Source organism: Stegostoma tigrinum, chromosome 10 (genome assembly GCF_030684315.1).
Source record: "Stegostoma tigrinum isolate sSteTig4 chromosome 10, sSteTig4.hap1, whole genome shotgun sequence".
NCBI classification, from domain to species: domain Eukaryota; kingdom Metazoa; phylum Chordata; class Chondrichthyes; order Orectolobiformes; family Stegostomatidae; genus Stegostoma; species Stegostoma tigrinum.
In genome coordinates, this window is record NC_081363.1 from 44,509,674 (window position 1) to 44,527,765 (window position 18,092).

At 43.0% G+C, this 18,092-nt stretch overlaps 1 long non-coding RNA gene across 1 annotated transcript in view; it reads left to right on the forward strand.

Annotated features, from left to right (window-relative positions):
* Positions 1-1,157: 1,157 nt before the first annotated feature.
* LOC125455576 (uncharacterized) overlaps positions 1,158-18,092 on the forward strand; it is a 37,921-nt gene continuing 20,986 nt past the window's right edge. Inside the window, exons 1-2 of the long non-coding RNA XR_007248274.2 lie at positions 1,158-1,250; positions 13,836-13,963. This is a non-coding gene — a long non-coding RNA (uncharacterized LOC125455576). The remainder of the gene's footprint in view (positions 1,251-13,835; positions 13,964-18,092) is intronic.

Sequence of the window (18,092 nt, forward strand, 5' to 3'; positions counted from 1 at the left end):
GGCCATTCATAAAGCATTTCTATAGTTCTCCTGAGATATAGAATAGGAACATGGAATAAGATCTAAGCCTTTTAACTTATTTGTGAGAGTCATTGGTATTGCCCATTTCTAATTCCCCTCGTTAAACCATTACAATTCTTGTGGCTAAAAGTTCCCATGTGTCTGTCACTCTTTACTGCTTGGCAGAGGTCACCAGTTTCCTAGGTACTAATGAAGAAGGCCTGGTGAGTTACTCCCTTTTTGAGACAATGTGTTTTCTGTGATCAGCTCCATATACATGCCTTTGTCTTCCATTCCTTGATACCTTTGGTTGCACGGCTGAACACGCCAGTTTTATTGGTTGTACGCTTCATGTCCATAGTCTGAATTATCTTAATGCTGCTAAATTTTATTCAAGGTGGAAATGGATTCTTCTCAACAGCTTTCTCAATTGCCCCGGCTAGCAGGATTTTACCAGGCTAAAACGACAGCGTATTTGGTACACACAAATGCTTCAATTGCTGCAGAGATAGTAGGAACTGCCGATGCTGGAAAATCTGAGATAACAGTGTGAAGCTGGATGAACGCAGCAGGCCAAGCAGCATCTCAGAGGAGGAAAGCTTGACGTTTCGGGTCGAGACCCTTCTTCAGAAATGGCTGAATAGTTTTTCAATGCCGCGCTTCAATGATACTTTGTGGTACATTCCAACCACTATTGCTGCTGTGCATATATAACAACTGTATAACCTTTGATTGTATGTTAAGTTTTAACCATTAGTTGTGGGGATTTTTTAAACTGTATGGGCCAGGACTTAGGCAACGGCATGGGCATTTCGGCAGGGATAGAGTAGTGGATGAAAAAGTGTAGGTGGGAGCACAGCATAGACTCGGAATAGGGAAGCGCGCGCTGGGCCTGGGCGGAGCCTGGACTCAGATAGGGGAGCGCTCTCTGAGCCCGGGCCGGGGGGCGGAGTCGGGACTTAGACGCAGGTGTTCATCCAGGTCCACACTTTGTTACCTCGGATTCTCCAGCATCTGCAGTTCCCATTATCTCTGGCAGTGGCCGGGATTCGGGTTCTGTGCGGGGCGTGGCACCTCCACGGGCGGGGCTGGATTTGGTTGGTGGGCGGGGTTTAGTCTCGAAGTGGGCGTGACCTTGGCTCGGGTCGTCGCGTTGGCGGCGGTTTGATGTGACTTTGGATTCGATGTCGACGCCTAGTGGTTTTCCGGTGGCGTTTTGTTTGAGTTGAAATCATGATAGTGGCCACCAGGTCAGTTTGTAACAGTGGGAAGACCATTGCTGGAAGGTGATAGTGAAGTGGGGAGCTGGATGAACACAGCAGGCCCAGCATCTCCTAGGATGCTGTGTTCATCCAGCTCTACACTTTGTAATCTCCGATTCTCTAGCATCTGCAGTTCCCATTATCTCTGATACAATTATTATTGCTGGAAAGAGACAGGATGTTCAACCAGTCAAGGTTCGAAACGTCAGCTTTTGTGCTCCTAAGATGCTGTTTGGCCTGCTGTGTTCATCCAGCTCCACACACTTGGTTATCTATGTTCAACCAGCCTTTGTATTTCCCAATGAAAACCTAGTTTAGCTGCTGCAACCAGGCCTCAGTTTGGCTGAGAGGAATTGGCTGTAACTTTCCCTTTGGTTGATTGGTTTTCTGTTTGTGGGTAATATTTTAAGTTCTGAGTTTCTAAAACAGGAAATCCCGACCTGTACGCTTCCCTGACACTGTGGTAGAATTGAATGCGCATTCCTTTAGAGGGCTATGCTGGAACCTTTCCATTAGCTGGTACCTAATTGTTCTGAATAACCATTGCTCATTTTTTTTGCTGTGTTCATCCAACTCTACACCTTGTTATCTCACACTGTAATGTGATGTGTGTGTTACTGGTAAGATTCGCATTCTCTGCAGGTCCCTAATTGTCCTTGAACTGAATGTCTTGTTAAGCCATTGCCAAGGGGAAGAGTCAGCTACACTGGTTGTGGAGACATAGGTAGACCACACCAGATAAAATAAGGGCATTATAAAAAGTTTAAAAAAGAAATTAATGAGAGTTTAATGGTTACTTTTTTATTAATTGATCAATATATTAATTAATGGCACCATGACTCATATCAATAGAACATTAGCCTAGGCCTTTTTATTACTGGTTTGGTGACAATACAATTATGTAATTATGACATCAGTCCCTTCTTGTATGACACACAGTTCCCAGGAGCCATGCAGTAACAATGGGAATTATTTTAAACTAATTGGAAAGATATTAAACCTCTTAACAGTCTGACAAAAACCTCTTTTTCACTTATTCATGAGATCTGAACCTGCGCATAAACATAGTTGTGGACATTAAAAGGAAAAAAAAACTTTAAATTCTTTAAGTGCCTGTTAGGTTTGTTTTACTATATCAAAATTACCGAACATTTTGTTATACTTCCTCCCTAATGGGAAATTTGAATAAAGTTTGTTCAGTATTGGCTGCCTGCAGATGGACATAATCTCATTGGTTGTGTCTCTTGGTGGATAGTTGGTGTTTGTCTATCCTTATTGCTTGTTTTCTTCCAGTTTGGCCTATGTAATGTTTCTAACAGTCCTTGCGTGGTATTTTGTATATTATGTTAGTTTTATGGGTTGTGGGTATGGGATCCTTTTATGTTCATCAGTAGTTGTCGCAGGTGGTTGTTGGTTTGTGGGCTAACCTGATAACTAGGGTCTGAGTAATCTTGTGGTCATCTCTGACATTTGGTAGGGTGACTAATGTGTTTGGTTGTGTCTTTCGTGGAGGTAACGATGCTTTTTGGGTATCAATTCCTTTTAAAAACTCAGTATAAGTGCTCCTGTTCTGCTTTGTACTGTTCTAGATTGTTGCAGTGTGTTGTGGTCCATTTGAATAATTTCCTGATGTAGCTCCATTTATGGGTGTTGGAGTGGATGCTAGTGTATTTAAGTATCTGGTCCACAGTTCCCTATTGTTCTTGTGTTCTACCATTATGTCAGGAAGCATAGTAGGTTCTTCTCTTCTTTTGCGAATTTTATTCCAGTGAGGAAGGTTATTTATGTTTCAGTGGGTTTCTTCTAGACTTGTACATTTTGATAATCACGAAGGTGTCATCTACATAGCAGACCCAGAATTTGGGTTGTATTTTGGGAGGCGCTGTCCATTCTAACCATTGCTTTACCGCTTCTGCAATCTGTCCTGATATTGGGAACCCCATTGGTGTTCCGTTGCATTTTTTGAATGTACAGTTATTGAAGGTGAAGTGGTTCGTCAGCACAGCTCTAGCAATTTCAGGGTGCTGTCCTTGTTGATGCTGTTGGTGTTGTGGGGTGCCTGCCTTCCTGATTCATCCCGCAGTGTGGCAATTGTCTCTTTGGCTTGGTTGATGTTTATGGATGTAAATAGTGCTGTTAATCAAAGGATACCATTATTTTGACCTCCTCTATTCTTGTGATCTTGACCTCCTCTATTCTTGTGACCTTGACGATGTTGAGAAATTTTTGGGAGGAGTGGATGAGTTGGTAGTGTTGTCAACTAAGTATTTAAGTTTCTGTTGTCGTTCTTTGGCTAGTCTATATGTTGATGTGCCTGGTAGTGAGACAGTGGGTCTGAGGGAGACTCCTGGCTTATGTACCTTAGGGAGTCCATAGAAGTGGGGTGTGTTGGTAATCTGTCTTGCTTATGTCTGCTGAATTGTGTAATTTCTTCAGGATTGTTTTCATTCTTTTCTCTGACTGTGCTATTGGGTCTATCGCCATCTGTTGAACGTTATGTACAAAGTACCATGCCAGGATTGTGAGAAATATTGCATAGGCCAAACTGGGAGAAAACAGACAATAATACGAACCCCAGTTGGTCACCAAGAGACACGACCAGTTCTCACTCATCTTGGTACACACGGACAAAGAAGGACATGAATTGGACTGGAACAACACATCCATAATAGCATAAGCCAGACAGAGACAAGCCAGGGAATTTCCGGAGGCCTGGCATTCCAACTGGAACTCCATCAAAAAATACATTGAACTGGATCCGATATACAAACCACTGATAACAGAAATGGAAGTGATGCCAACCACTGTAGCAAACTGAGGTGCATAAATAATAAGCAGGACAGAACACCAACATATCACTGGAGGCGCAGTGATGATGTTACCTTGCAGGGTGACAAAACGTCTGCAATCAAACACACCAGCTTGGCGAGCAAATCTACAGTGTCAGAACATAATGTCACTTGGTGCAATATATAATAGGCAATGATGAGACTGGGATGGAAGTTTTTTTAAATACCTCATTGAGACATTGAAAGCTGAAGGACATAGTGACATGTTTTTTTAATTGAGTTAATTTTGAGGAAGTTTGAGTAATTTATAGGATTGCTCCGTGTGATTTTGTGTTCATGTAAATGGGTGGCAGGATACAAAATTGTAAGAAATGTCTCAAGTTATATTTGAGGGCATTGAGGGATTTCAACGCCAACAAAGGGGGCTGATACAATTACGAGTGAAAGTTTCACATTTGGCTGAAAGCAAAGCAGTTAGAAGTGAATAACAATTTCCTTGCTATAAGGCCAAATGCTTTTGTTTGTTTCTAACAAACATTGAGAAGCTCCAGTTCGATGGAATATTCCTAAATTAGTGTAATTCTGGACTCTTGTAGGGAATTGAGATTCAGCTGCATTCCCTGAAAGGAAGTAGTTGCCAAGTGAGGCTGCTGTTGATTATGTTCTCCAATTAAATAAATTCTCTCATCACTGTAGGTATGCTACAAACTTAATGTGATGCTTTTTAGGCCCCTTAAAAATAATGTCCAGGCCAAGATTTTGGGCAGAGACAATAAGCTATATGGAAGAAGGCCTGTGATGAGGACAAAGCTATGGGATTGAGAGAAAAAGAGTTGCAACAAAGCTCTATTCTTGAGTTGGCAGGGAAAGTTCAGCATAACCAGGTCATATCTGCAAACTTTGCAGCCTCAAAGTCCGAAGGTTAGATGCAGCCATTGCCATTGGTGACCACCATCCAATGAAATGCTCTTTCCAGTCGATGTGCTCTCCTATGACAAAGTTGACCATATTCAGATGGCATGCAGGAGTAAAAGAAACAATAATGCTTTGAAGTTGTAGTAACATTCCAGGTAATGGCCATGCAACAGATCAACTTCCTGGTACATCTAGTTCAGAAATTTTGAAGTCCTCAAATTTGTAGATGATAGAAATGGAAACAGAAGTTTTTATTATTAAGCAGGAAGATCAAGAGTTGTACTTGGAAAGCACATGGGAAAAACAGCACATGGAATATGAGAGTAAAAGGGCTGAAAGTTTTTAATACCAGCGCACTCATTCCAACACACAGAAAATACTCTCAAAACAAAAAAAGTTTGAGATTCCTAGCTTAATTTCATAATTGATGCAACTGCAGCAGTTTATTATCTTGGAAGGAGATGTAAGTCACATCTGAATTCATTTAAACCGTCTCATTTTTGAATAGCTATTCCAGAGTGGGGGTGGAATACAATAATGCAGCCATTTATTTGCCATTAGAAGGATTTGACTGAAAATTGCAGTTAAACTGTGCTGAATTATTTACAGTAAGAACAGTAATCTGCTGAACCCTGTGTGTGACAGGAATTGCAATTTTTGTCATTGAGCAAATCTTAAGACGGCACAAAATGGTCTTTCAGCGTGGAAGACGATACAGTAAAATTAGGTGTAATGAAGTTGAAGTCAAGACAAAGGACAGGGCAGTGTATATCCACCATGATGTGAGGTGAGATCAGTGTTATATGTACTGTAAGAAGCTGTGAATAGAGTTGGGTGAATTAGATCGAAGTGGGGCAATGAAGCAGGTGCTGAGATGTAAGTAGGTTGCTTCCATGATGCTAGTTCAAAAAAGATGAGTCCTTCCATGCAGTGACTATTTGCAAACAGTAAATCAGGTGATCAATAACGATACTTCTCCAGCTGCCTACCAGTGAATATTTGCATTCTAAATTAGTCAAAGGAATGATGTTCAGTAAGAGATTTTTCAAATGCAGTTTAGCAACTAGAGTACAAAGTGTGGAGCTGGATGAACACAGCAGGCCAAGTAGCATCTCAGGAGCACGAAAGCTGATGTTTCAGGCCTAGACCCTTCTTCAGAGAGGGTCTAGGCCCAAAACGTCAGCTTTTGTGCTCCTGAGGTGCTGCTTGGCCTGCTGTGTTCATCCAGGTCTACACTTTGTTATCTTGGGAACTGCAGATGCTGGAGAATCCATTATCACTTAGCAATTAGAGTATTTGACCAGCAAAAAACTGCACCCCATTCAGAAGCACAAAGGGTTGTACCAGAAAGAAGGATTACTGCTTAGGATGGCTACTGCTCCCACATTTTGGGGACCGCTTTGCAGAACACCTCCGCTCAGTTCGCAACAAACAACTGCACCTCCCAGTCGCAAACCATTTCCACTCCCCCTCCCATTCTCTTGATGACATGTCCATCATGGGCCTCCTGCAGTGCCACAATGATGCCACCCGAAGGTTGCAGGAACAGCAACTCATATTCCGCCTGGGAACCCTGCAGCCATATGGTATCAATGTGGACTTCACCAGTTTCAAAATCTCCCCTTCCCCTACTGCATCCCTAAACCAGCCCAGTTCGTCCCCTCCCCCCCCCACTGCACCACACAACCAGCCCAGCTCTTCCCCCCCCCCCCCACTGCATCCCAAAACCAGTCCAACCTGTCTCTGCCTCCCTAACCTGTTCTTCCTCTCACCCATCCCTTCCTCCCACCCCAAGCTGCACCCCCAGCTACCTACTAACCTCATCCCACCTCCTTGACCTGTCCGTCTTCCCTGGACTGACCTATCCCCTCCCTACCTCCCCACCTACACTCTCTCCACCTATCTTCTTTACTCTCCATCTTCGGTCCGCCTCCCCCTCTCTCCCTATTTATTCCAGTTCCCTCTCCCCATCCCCCTCTCTGATGAAGGGCCTAGGCCCGAAACGTCAGCTTTTGTGCTCCTGAGATGCTGCTTGGCCTGCTGTGTTCATCCAGCCTCACATTTTATTATCTTGTTCTAGAGGGGAAACAGTTAGACATTAAGCCTGTGAAAAGTATGCTACTTGTTGGACAACATTCTAATTAGCAGCAAAACAGAAAAAGCATATTGTAGGGTTGAACAAAGCCTTAGATTGACTTCTGGAGTACTCTTTCAAAAGCACAAGTATTGCTTCATGGTGTCAAATGTAACATTTCTGCACCACCTCTCACACAATGCAAGAGATGTTTGAGGTAACAATGAAAACAGAGACTTGAAAACAAAGAAGAATGTAGAATGTGCGTAAGGATCATTGTGTATTATTTTGCAAATCAGCGCCAGCATCTGGAGAAAGACAGACAACTGAAGCAACATTCTGGCTAGCATGAGAATTATCTGAGCAACCGCAGAACTGCCTATACAGCTTTTCCATCTGTCCATAACCTATGTTTTATTATCTTGTCTACGTCTTGTGTGTGTACGGGGGAAATAGAAATAATGAGAATTATATGCTGATAGTTCATAACTTTTACCTATGGCTAGAGTGTATTCACTTGAAATAAATGGTAGCTTTTGTTTAGTACAGAAATCTGATCTGTGCATTCTGTAAGCATTGGTCTTAGACGGGTAATTTGAGGAATTATGCACACATTTTAAAATCTTTAACTTTTGTGACGATTCTGGGAAATCAAGCTCAGCTGTTCCAGTGCTCTACCCAATGAGGCATGATTCCATATGTTCAATAATAAATTTAAAGTAGCAGATCATGCATATGTGGGCATTCTTTCAATGGATCCCATAAAGAGTGATTCATTTCTAGCCACAAAGTTACCTGTGAATTACTTTAAATACTTGTGAAAGGTCAGTGTCTGCTAGAGAAATAAGTGAAGAAATCCAGGTAGATATTGTTCTCAAAGTGTTCAATTATGTCATGAATGGATGACCTAAAGAATTCAATGTTGAGACATTGCAGGAGAATTTGTAGGAATTAACTGTTTGTTTCTTAAAACTCTCAGTTTAAGAAAATGGTTCAACAAAATTCTTTTTATTTTATCAGATAGTAACAAAATACGCTGGATCTGAAATAAACAGAAAATGCGGAGAATCTCAGCAGGTCTGACAGTAGTTTTGAAGAAGTCACCTGGGTTCGAACCATTAATTGTTCCTCTTTCCACAGGTGTTGCCACAGTTTTTCCAGTAGTTTTTGTTTTTATTCCTTTTGTTCCTTGATTGACACAAGAAACAGTAGGAATAAGAAAACAGCAGGGCCACACAGTGGCTCAGTGGTTAGCACTGCAGCCACAAGGGGCCAGTGGCCAACGTTTGATTCAACCTTAGGTTTGGGTGGGATGCTCTTCAGAGGGTCAGTGTAGACTTAATGGGCCAAATGTCTTCCTCCTTCATTGTAGGGATTTTATGGTCAGATGCATGGTGCTTTCTTTGAAGTGGGAAGAAAAGACTGTCTTTTATTTTGGTCAGTAGCAGTAGAAATAACAAGTGGTCATTGCAACAGAGTCATAGAGGTCTACAGCAGATTGAGTCAGTGCCCCCTACTACAAGTGCTAAAATTGGTGAGTTTTGAACAGTTGGTTTTCAGACAGTGCATTTTTATAGATGTCATACAATTGTCACCAGTTTACATAAGAGTTTGAAGTTTTTTTGAGGAAGAATGGTATCGAATATGTTCTGACAAACTTTACCCTGATACCACCCAACATCAAGTGGTGCTGAAGTAAGAACCGTGCTGATCATTTTCAGGAATATTTAGCGCATGATTTACGTGTTCTATGACAAAAAATTTGGTTTAGGAATATAACTTTTAAGTTGTATGGTGAAAGGTTAAATGTAGATATGTGGACTCATGTGGCTGAGAAGCTGATTAAAAAGCCCTGAAGTTGACATAATTCATTCAAGTTGATATTACAGTAACTACACAAAAGCCTTTTTTTAATCTTGCAATGTCAGAGAGGGCACAAACACTTAAACAATGGATGGCTCCTCCTTAATGCTGAGATGTAGCTGAAGGGTCTGTACTTACTTGATTTAAAAAAAGCACAACATTATGTATAGGACTTTGAGAAGAAAGCTAAGACAATCTTTACAAACATGATATTTTTTGTTTGTCAGAGTCAAGAGTATGGCAACGACATTCACTAGAAATAGAAACGACTTGTATAAATGTCACAGCCAAAGGATGGCTTATTTGCAGATTGTAAACAGGGAAGACTAAAATCTGTTTAATAGTTCAAATTACAGAAAAGTCTTTAAATTAAGGATAATCAATTTAAAGATCTGTTTGATGACATCCCAAAACATATGGAGATAAACTCTGGGAAAATGGAGGCTCCTTTGCTTAATTCCTCTGGGCATTTGCTGCAAAAGACTTCAATTGCATCTTCAACTCTGACTATCTTCTTGAGTGTCCTGTAGATTAAGCCAAAAGGGTGTTTTGGCTTTTTAGTTGCATTGAGAAGATACTACCTTCATTGTTCCTTATGAAATGTGGATAGGACCTGATGTCTCAATTTAGATCTTATGAAGGAAAAGCAGCTGGAAGATTTATGCCTGCTCAAAGCCAGTGGAAGAAATCCACAGTTCTAAGATAATCTTGTGGCAAAGAAGCAGTGAACAGAATTAAGCAGGAAGAATTCAGAAGGCAACCATGGTGAGGGATTGAAGTACCCAGAGTAAGTGATATAAACAAAGAGTTTTACCTTGGAGAATTTGGGGTGGCACCATGGCTCAGCGGTCAGCAATGCTGCCTCACAGCACCAGGGACCCGGTTCAATTCCACCCTCAGTGACTATGTGGCGTTTTGCACATTCTGTCCATGTCTGTGTGGGTTTCCTCTGGGTACCCTGGTTACTTCCCACAGTCCAAAGATGTGCAGGTTAGGTGGATTGGCCATGGTAAATTGCTTATAGTACTCAGGGATGTGTAGCTTAGGTGGGTTGTAAGGGGATGGGTCTGGGTGGAATGCTCCAAGGGTCGGTGTGGACTTATTGGGCCAAAGGTCCTTTTTGTACACTGTGGGGATCCAATGTCTATCTAATTGTAATAGCTGGAACCAAGGAGAATTAAAGTAAATTCCAGGGGACTGTGGCATATTTTTGAGTGGTTCTGGCAGAAGTAAATAACTCTAAGATATAAAATATAAGTTAATTCTCATGGGATAAGTAAGTCTGTGTGCATAATATTTGTAACTTTAAAACGTAATGTTATATGAAAGATTCTGTTTAAAACCATGAAATCTTGTGGCACAGTTCTATTAGTTAAAATAAGCTGTTTGGATTCCTCTTTAAACATTAATAGCCCTGAAAAGGATCATGATGTTGTGACGAGATCTTTGCAGAAGTGTTCATTAGGTAACAAGCTGGGCAGAAATTTCAATGATTCTCTTCAACGCAGGCTTGATAATTTTCTGTTCTCTTGCAGAATAGTCCTATAGCCGACAACAAGTTGCTCACCTTAAGAGTTTGTGTTGGTCAAACATGCTCATAGGTCAAAGCTTAGTTTTCCTAAACCTGACATTAAATAGCAAAGTCAAAAAAAAAGCAAAATGACAGTGAGCCATCAGACATGAAACTTAGTGTTTGGTGCTAAACAGAAAACATGGTGAAAAACCTCTGAGGTGATGAGGAAAGTATGTAATTGAAGAATATGTGACAAATGGAGAGCAGGGAAAGCCTGCAATTCAAATTCCGCTTACTGCCTAAAGCGAAAGTCAGAAACAAAGTGGGAGTCAAAAAGACAATAAAATGTGAGGCTGGATGAACACAGCAGGCCCAACAGCATCTCAGGAGCACAAAAGCTGATGTTTCGGGCCTAGACCCTTCAGAGAGGGGGATGGGGTGAGGATTCTGGAATAAATAGGGAGAGAGGGGGAGGTGGACCGAAGATGGAAAGAAAAGATGATAGGTGGAGAGGAGAGTATAGGTGGGGAGGGGATAGGTCAGTCCAGGGAAGATGGACAGGTCAAGGAGGTGGGATAAGGTTAGTAGGTAGGAGATGGAGGTGCGGCTTGGGGTGGGAGGAAGGGATGGGTGAGAGGAAGAACAGGTTAGGGAGGCAGAGACAGACTGGACTGGTTTTGGGATGCAGTGGGTGGAGGGGAAGAGCTGGGCTGGTTTTGGGATGTGGTGGGGAAGGGGAGATTTTGAAGCTGGTGAAGTCCACATTGATACCATTGGGCTGCAGGGTTCCCAAGTGGAATATGAGTTGCTGTTCCTGCAACCTTCAAGTGGTATCATTGTGGCACTGCAGGAGGCCCATGATGGACATGTCATCTAAAGAATGGGAGGGGGAGTGGAAATGGTTCGTGACTGGGAGGTGCAGTTGTTTATTGCGAACCGAGCGGAGGTGTTCCGCAAAGCGGTCCCCAAGCCTCCGCTTGGTTTCCCCAATGTAGAGGAAGCCACACTGGGTCCAATGGATACGGTATACCACATTGGCAGATGTGCAGGTGAACCTCTGCTTAATATGGAACCCTCTACAACTTCTCTTTCGATTCCTCCCACTTCCTACAGACAAAGGGGGTGGCCATGGGCACCCGCTCGAACAGTTCATCCACTTCACCAACACCTTCCACCCCAACCTTCAGTTCACCTGGGCCATCTCCAGCACATCCCTCACCTTCCTGGACCTCTCAGTCTCCATATCAGGCAACCAGCTTGTAACTGATGTCCATTTCAAGCCCACCGACTCCCACAGCTACCTAGAATACACCTCCTCCCACCCACCCTCCTGCAAAAATTCCATCCCCTATTCCCAATTCCTCCACCTCCGCCGCATCTGCTCCCACGATGAGGCATTCCACTCCTGCACGCCCCAGATGTCCAAGTTCTTCAAGGACCGCAACTTCCCCCCCCCCCCACAGTGTTCGAGAACGCCCTTGACCGCGTCTCCTGCATTTCCCGCAACACATCCGTCACACCCCACCCCCGCCACAACCGCCCAAAGAGGATCCCCCTCCTTCTCACACACCTCCCCACCAACCTCCGGATACAACACATCATCCTCCGACATTTCTGCCATCTACAATCTGACCCCACCACCCAAGATATTTTTCCATCCCCACCCTTGTCTGCTTTCTGGAGAGACCACTCTCTCCGTGGCTCCCTTGTTTGCTCCACACTGCCCTTCAACCCCACCACACCCGGCACCTTCCCATGCAACCGCAGGAAATGCTACACTTGCCCCCACACCTCCTCCCTCAACCCTATCCCAGGCCCCAAGATGACCTTGCATATTAAGCAGAGGTTCACCTGCACATCTGCCAATGTGATATACTGTATCGATTGCACCCGGTGTGGCTTCCTCTACATTGGGGAAACCAAGCGGAGGCTTGGGGACCGCTTTGCAGAACACCTCTGCTCGGTTCGCAATAAACAACTGCACCTTCCAGTCGCGAACCATTTCCACTCCCTGTCCCATTCTTTAGATGACATGTCCATCATGGGCCTCCTGCAGTGCCACAATGATGCCACTCGAAGGTTGCAGGAACAGCAACTCATATTCCGCTTGGGAACCCTGTAGCCCAATGGTATCAATGTGGACTTCACCAGCTTCAAAATCTCCCCTTCCCCCACCGCATCCCTAAACCAGCCCAGTTCGTCCCCCCCCCCCCCCCCCACTGCACCGCACAACCAGCCCAGCTCTTCCCCTCCACCCACTGCATCCCAAAACCAGTCCAGTCTGTCTCTGCCTCCCTAACCTGTTCTTCCTCTCACCCATCCCTTCCTTCCACCCCAAGCCGCAACTCCATCCCCTACCTACCAACCTCATCCCACCTCCTTGACCTGTCAGTCTTCCCTGGACTGACCTAACACCTTCCTACCTCCCCACCTATACTCTCCTTTCCACCTATCTTCTTTTCTCTCCATCTTCGGTCCGCCTCCCCCTCTCTCCCTATTTATTCCAGAACCCTCACCCCATCCCCCGCTCTGCTGAAGGGTCTAGGCCCGAAACGTCAGCTTTTGTGCTCCTGAGATGCTGTTGGGCCTGCTGTGTTCATCCAGCCTCAGATTTTATTATCTTGGATTCTCCAGCATCTGCAATTCCCATTATCACTGGGAGTCAAAAAGAAACTGATTGAACCACATTATCTATGGAACTCTATTTAACCCTGAACTGAGTTTCCAACTCTTTATGAACTCATTAAAAACTGTTAACTTCATTCTCTGTCACAATGTCTGCCAATAATAGAGCTGTTTTAAAGAATTTTAGCTTCAAATACTTTAATTATCCTACAAGTGTGTGTGCTGATGCAACTACAGTTTATATCCTGTTTTGGAAAGCATGATTTGCGGTGAACACAAATTGCAGCACATGTTAATAGTAATTATATACTTAGATTTTAATGAAGTATCATGGTTGATGAGTGAAATTTTGTATAAGCTGCCCTTCAATTGTGAACAAAATGGGAGCAAATGTCTTTTGACTCTGCATTGAAACCAGAGAAAATATTTTGAGTTGTATAGCATGAGATTAAATTTCTAGTGATTGTAGATGTCACTGGTATCAACAGTGGTGTGAGCAATGTAAGGTTTTTTTATTATTACCCATCAATAACAGTAAATTCAATATGTCTACTAATATTTCAAAATATGACAAATGCACAAAGATTTTTCTTTTATGCTGACATGTGATGGAGATCTGCTATGACAATTTTATTTGTAAAGTTAGGATGTAGGTCTTCACATTTTGAAAGTAATGTTATTCCACCTAGTGGTCAAACTTGTTTTGAAATGAATGTAATCTGATTCTGAAATATCAGTTACCTTTATAATTGAAGATGCTGTTGTTCACGGAAGGACTTTTCTTTTTAAAACAGAGTACTTCGAAACCGTGGCTCCGAACTGAAATTGATTTTTTTGACTCTTGCCATTATTTATGTCACCATTCCGTTTGCCTTCAAAATGTGACCTGTTACAGTGACAAAAATCGTATATCTTAATTTTTGTAAGTATTAATTTCATAAATCCATTCTAGTGATCTTTTTACAGTGTAAAATAAGAATGCTATTTTGTTTGCCATTTTCTTTCTCAAATGTGTTGATACAAAGTTACATTTACATAATGCCATTAATGTAGACCCATGTCTCAACGCAATTCCTAGAAGTGCAATCTGATACAACTGACCACTGCAACAAACAAGAAAGTGTTAGACCAAAAGTTTGGGTTTTAAGGAGGGCTTGATAAAGAAGAATGAAGTGTTAAGGCAAATTGATTATGCGGGAATTCTGGGGTGTAGATTGTAAATTGCCGTGATCCAGAAGTATGATGTAGGAGAGTGTGTTAGGGACAGGGTTTTGGAATGCAATGAGAATTGTCAAGAGACTGGAGAAGGTGAGGAGCTCGTGAAAGTATTTAGACAAAAAGATGCAACTTTTAAATATTTTTTGGGAACTGAGAGTTTAGGGGCAGAGTAGATCAGGAGGAACAGGAAACTGAACTGGGCTAACCATATAAATATATTGGCTCTAAGAGCAGGTCAGAGGCTAGGAATCCTGCAAATAATTCCTCTCTCGACTCCCTAAAGCCTGTTCACCATCTACGAGGCACGATTCAGGAATGTGTTGTACTATCCACCTCTTGCCTAGATGAATACAACTCCAAAAACACTCAGGAAAGCTGACACCATCTAGGACAACACAGCTCACTTAACTGACACAGCATCTTCTCCCTCTGCCACTGATTCTTATTAGCAGCAGTGTGTGTACCATCATCAAGGTTCACTGCAGAAATTTACCAAGACTTCTAGTCATGTTCCATATCTAGGCCCACTTCCATCTAGAAGGACAAGGCCAGCAGATTAATGGGATCATCACCACTTGCAAGTTTCCCCTTCCAGACACTCACCATCCTAACTTGGAAATATACTGTCCTTCCTTCAGTATTGCTGAACCACACTCCTGAAACTCTGTCTCTAGTGGCATTGTGAATCTGTCTATGGTACAGGGATTGTGACTGTTCAAGAAGCCACCTTTTCAAGGGCAATTAGGAATGGGTGTTAAATGATGACACAGTCAGCAATGCCTACATCCCATGGGAAAAAAAAATTGCAGCTGAAAACAGGCTGAAGGCACTGCCTGAGGAACTGAGGGTCTTATGGCACATTGGTAGTATTCCTACCTCTGAACCAGAAGGATTGGGTTCAAGTCCAACCTACTGCAGAGGTATATCATTGCATGTTTTAAAAGTAACTCCCTGGCAAACTCCTGTGCTGTTTTTCTGGTGTTGACAATGACAGATCTCCAACTTCCGCAGCTGTTTTTCTTTATGCTAGATATGACTCTAACCAGTGGTGAGATTTCCCCTAATTCTAATTGACTCTAGTTTTGATCAGGATCCTTGATTCAATTTTTGGTCAAAAGCAGCCTTGATGTCAGGCAGTCACTCTCACCTCATCTCTGGAGTTCAGTTCTTTTATCCATTTTTGGAAGAAGTCTACAATGAAGTTGGGAGCTGAGTGACCCTGGCGCAACTCAAACTGACTGCCAGCAGAAGTTGCTCCTCACAATGTGTGTAGTGGAAGGGAAACCAGCCATGTGGCATGGCTGACACATCATTGCAAATACAAGCACATATTTGTAAACGTGTTGCTATTTGAGAACAAGCTGCACTTATTACCCAAGCTTAATCGCATTTTAGAACCTGTATAAGAACATGCTAATCCTGCATCAGTGCCAGGGTAGACTAACATCACCTCATTGTTTGTGGGACCATTGGATAATGGTAAACATTTAAATGATTGAAAAACTGCATTTGCTTCGGAGACCAGGCAGTGACGTCTTACCTTACCTTTTGAACAACAATAAATTTGCAATCAATAAGTGATCGCTGCACCACGCTCACACCTATTAGAACCATTGGTCAATTAAGTCTCATCTGGTATGTTGCACTCAATTTTGCTCGGTCCTATCATTACATATAGTTATGTTCCTCTGGCTCAATGTCCTTATCTTCCTCCTTGAAGACAATTGCTCACTCCCAACTCTTCTGAGGCCAACACATCCTCGCTTTGTTCCAGTTGTGTAGTGCACAACATCCTAGAATTATATTGGATTTGGGCTAAAACACAAGCTGCCTGATGATTCAAAGTATAGAAACTCATCTTCATTTGGTCTTTCATTTGCCCCATGATGACCCTGGTGGGGGAATGGGTTGCATTGTCTACACTCAGCCTCTGTCAAAGGGTTGCGTAATGGAGTCATCAGCCACAGTTGAAGAGGGTAGACCTAGTTTTTCACACCCATCTTGTCAGACATCTAGCTCTTGAAAGGAAGCACATACATGCGAGTTGTCAAGGATATAGGCATCATGGCAGCCTCCAAGGTAATTTGGTGCAGACGTTTAAGATGTGGTACTGATTTTTGTAAGCGACTTGTACAGTAACCAAATGGAATCAATCCTGTTTTATCGATAAAGTCAGTTAAGGCGTTCTCAATGTGACGTGCATAGATTGTAGCATCCCACTCCTGCCAGCTATGTTGGCAAAGTCTCCTGCCCAGGCTGCAGCATCGACCTCATCATGGGGAAATGAGATGAAGTAGTGTGATTTGGCACAATTGCATCAGTAGCAGTCTTGATACAATCGGGGATTGAAGATTGAAAGATCCCTCTTAAGTTCCCAGTGGCTTTGTGGAAGCAGCTAGTTGCATATATATTTAGTGCTGCCTTGACAACCACTGGATAGGGTGACCGTCCACCTCTTCAGATCGCAGGCCCCACTCTATCGGTTACCATTGTTCTGAGAAAGTGTGCTGGGACATCCTCCATCTATTGCAGCTCTGCATCTCGTTCATATGGAGAAAATGGCATTGAAGAAGATGGACTCTGGGCCTTCTGTACACTTCTGCGTCCTGAGGGGATCTTCAGCTGTAATTTCTTAATTTAGACACTATTTGGTAGCCGTTGGAGATTATTGCTGGTCCCAGGCTTGCTAGGGCGCCAGTTCCTTTCCTATTTCTTAGCACCTTTGTTACACTGCAGCAAAAACAACAAAAAATCCATGTGTTGCTGGATCCATTGGTCATGGATCCAGTGGACCTTAATGGGAAATTTAAGAAACAGAACAAGTCCTTATAAATAGGGTGGTTCGGACCATTGTTGACCATTCTATCTGCAATAACCTGTGTCCTCACTGTTGTCCCACATCCATACTTGTTGAGTTCCTAACCTTCATAAGTTATTGCCCCCAAAGCATCATCACTACCTTTGATCACCAGAACTGACGTCTGTACCAAAGCAGTGGTTCCTGATGACTAGCACACAAACATTTCCATCCCCCCAGCCTTGATTTTCACTCGTTGAGATGGTCCCCAGGCTGCCCTTGGATGGACAGCCTTGATTGAAGACTGATGAGACTCCTATCTGATATCTGCACAGTTCCCTTGCCTGGTTGTACTAGATTTATAAAATTACCGTGGCCCACTCTACATGTTGCAGTGCTCTGGACCCATTTACCTTGGATATTCCAAGCTTGCAGTGACTGTGCTCAAGCCCCTGGACTGATACCAGCTGCTGGCCTTGACATACTGTACTGGAATCCCCTGGCTGAAAGCTGTTTTTCTTGATTTGAACGTGCATTGATCCATTAGACTTTGAGGCATTTCTATTTCATTGAAACATGTATTGTATATTTGCTTGTGTTGCTGGCATGTGTTGCAAATATGAGATTGACACAGTTTGGTACTGTGTAGCTGTATGTCCACCACATTGACTGATGGCTGCTGACAACCATAATGAGATGTAAGACTTTGTCTGTGCTTAAAACAAAAGGCAAGATGACTAGTACTGTGAGCATTTCTACTTTAGCTGAGGGGGCAAAGTGTAAACCGGCAAGGAAAGGCAGTGATGCTGTGAACATCCAAGTAGGTGTAAAGTGAGTGAAGGGATGCAATGGCCCAGTGGTTTTATTGCTGGACTATGAATCCAGAAAGGCAGTTCATCTTCTGGAGACCAGGGTTTGAATCTCACCATGGCAGATGTTGAAATTTGAATTCAATAAAATTTCTGGAACTAAGAATCTATTGATGAGCATGAAACCATTGTTGGTTGTTGGAAAAACACATCTGGCTGGCTGATTT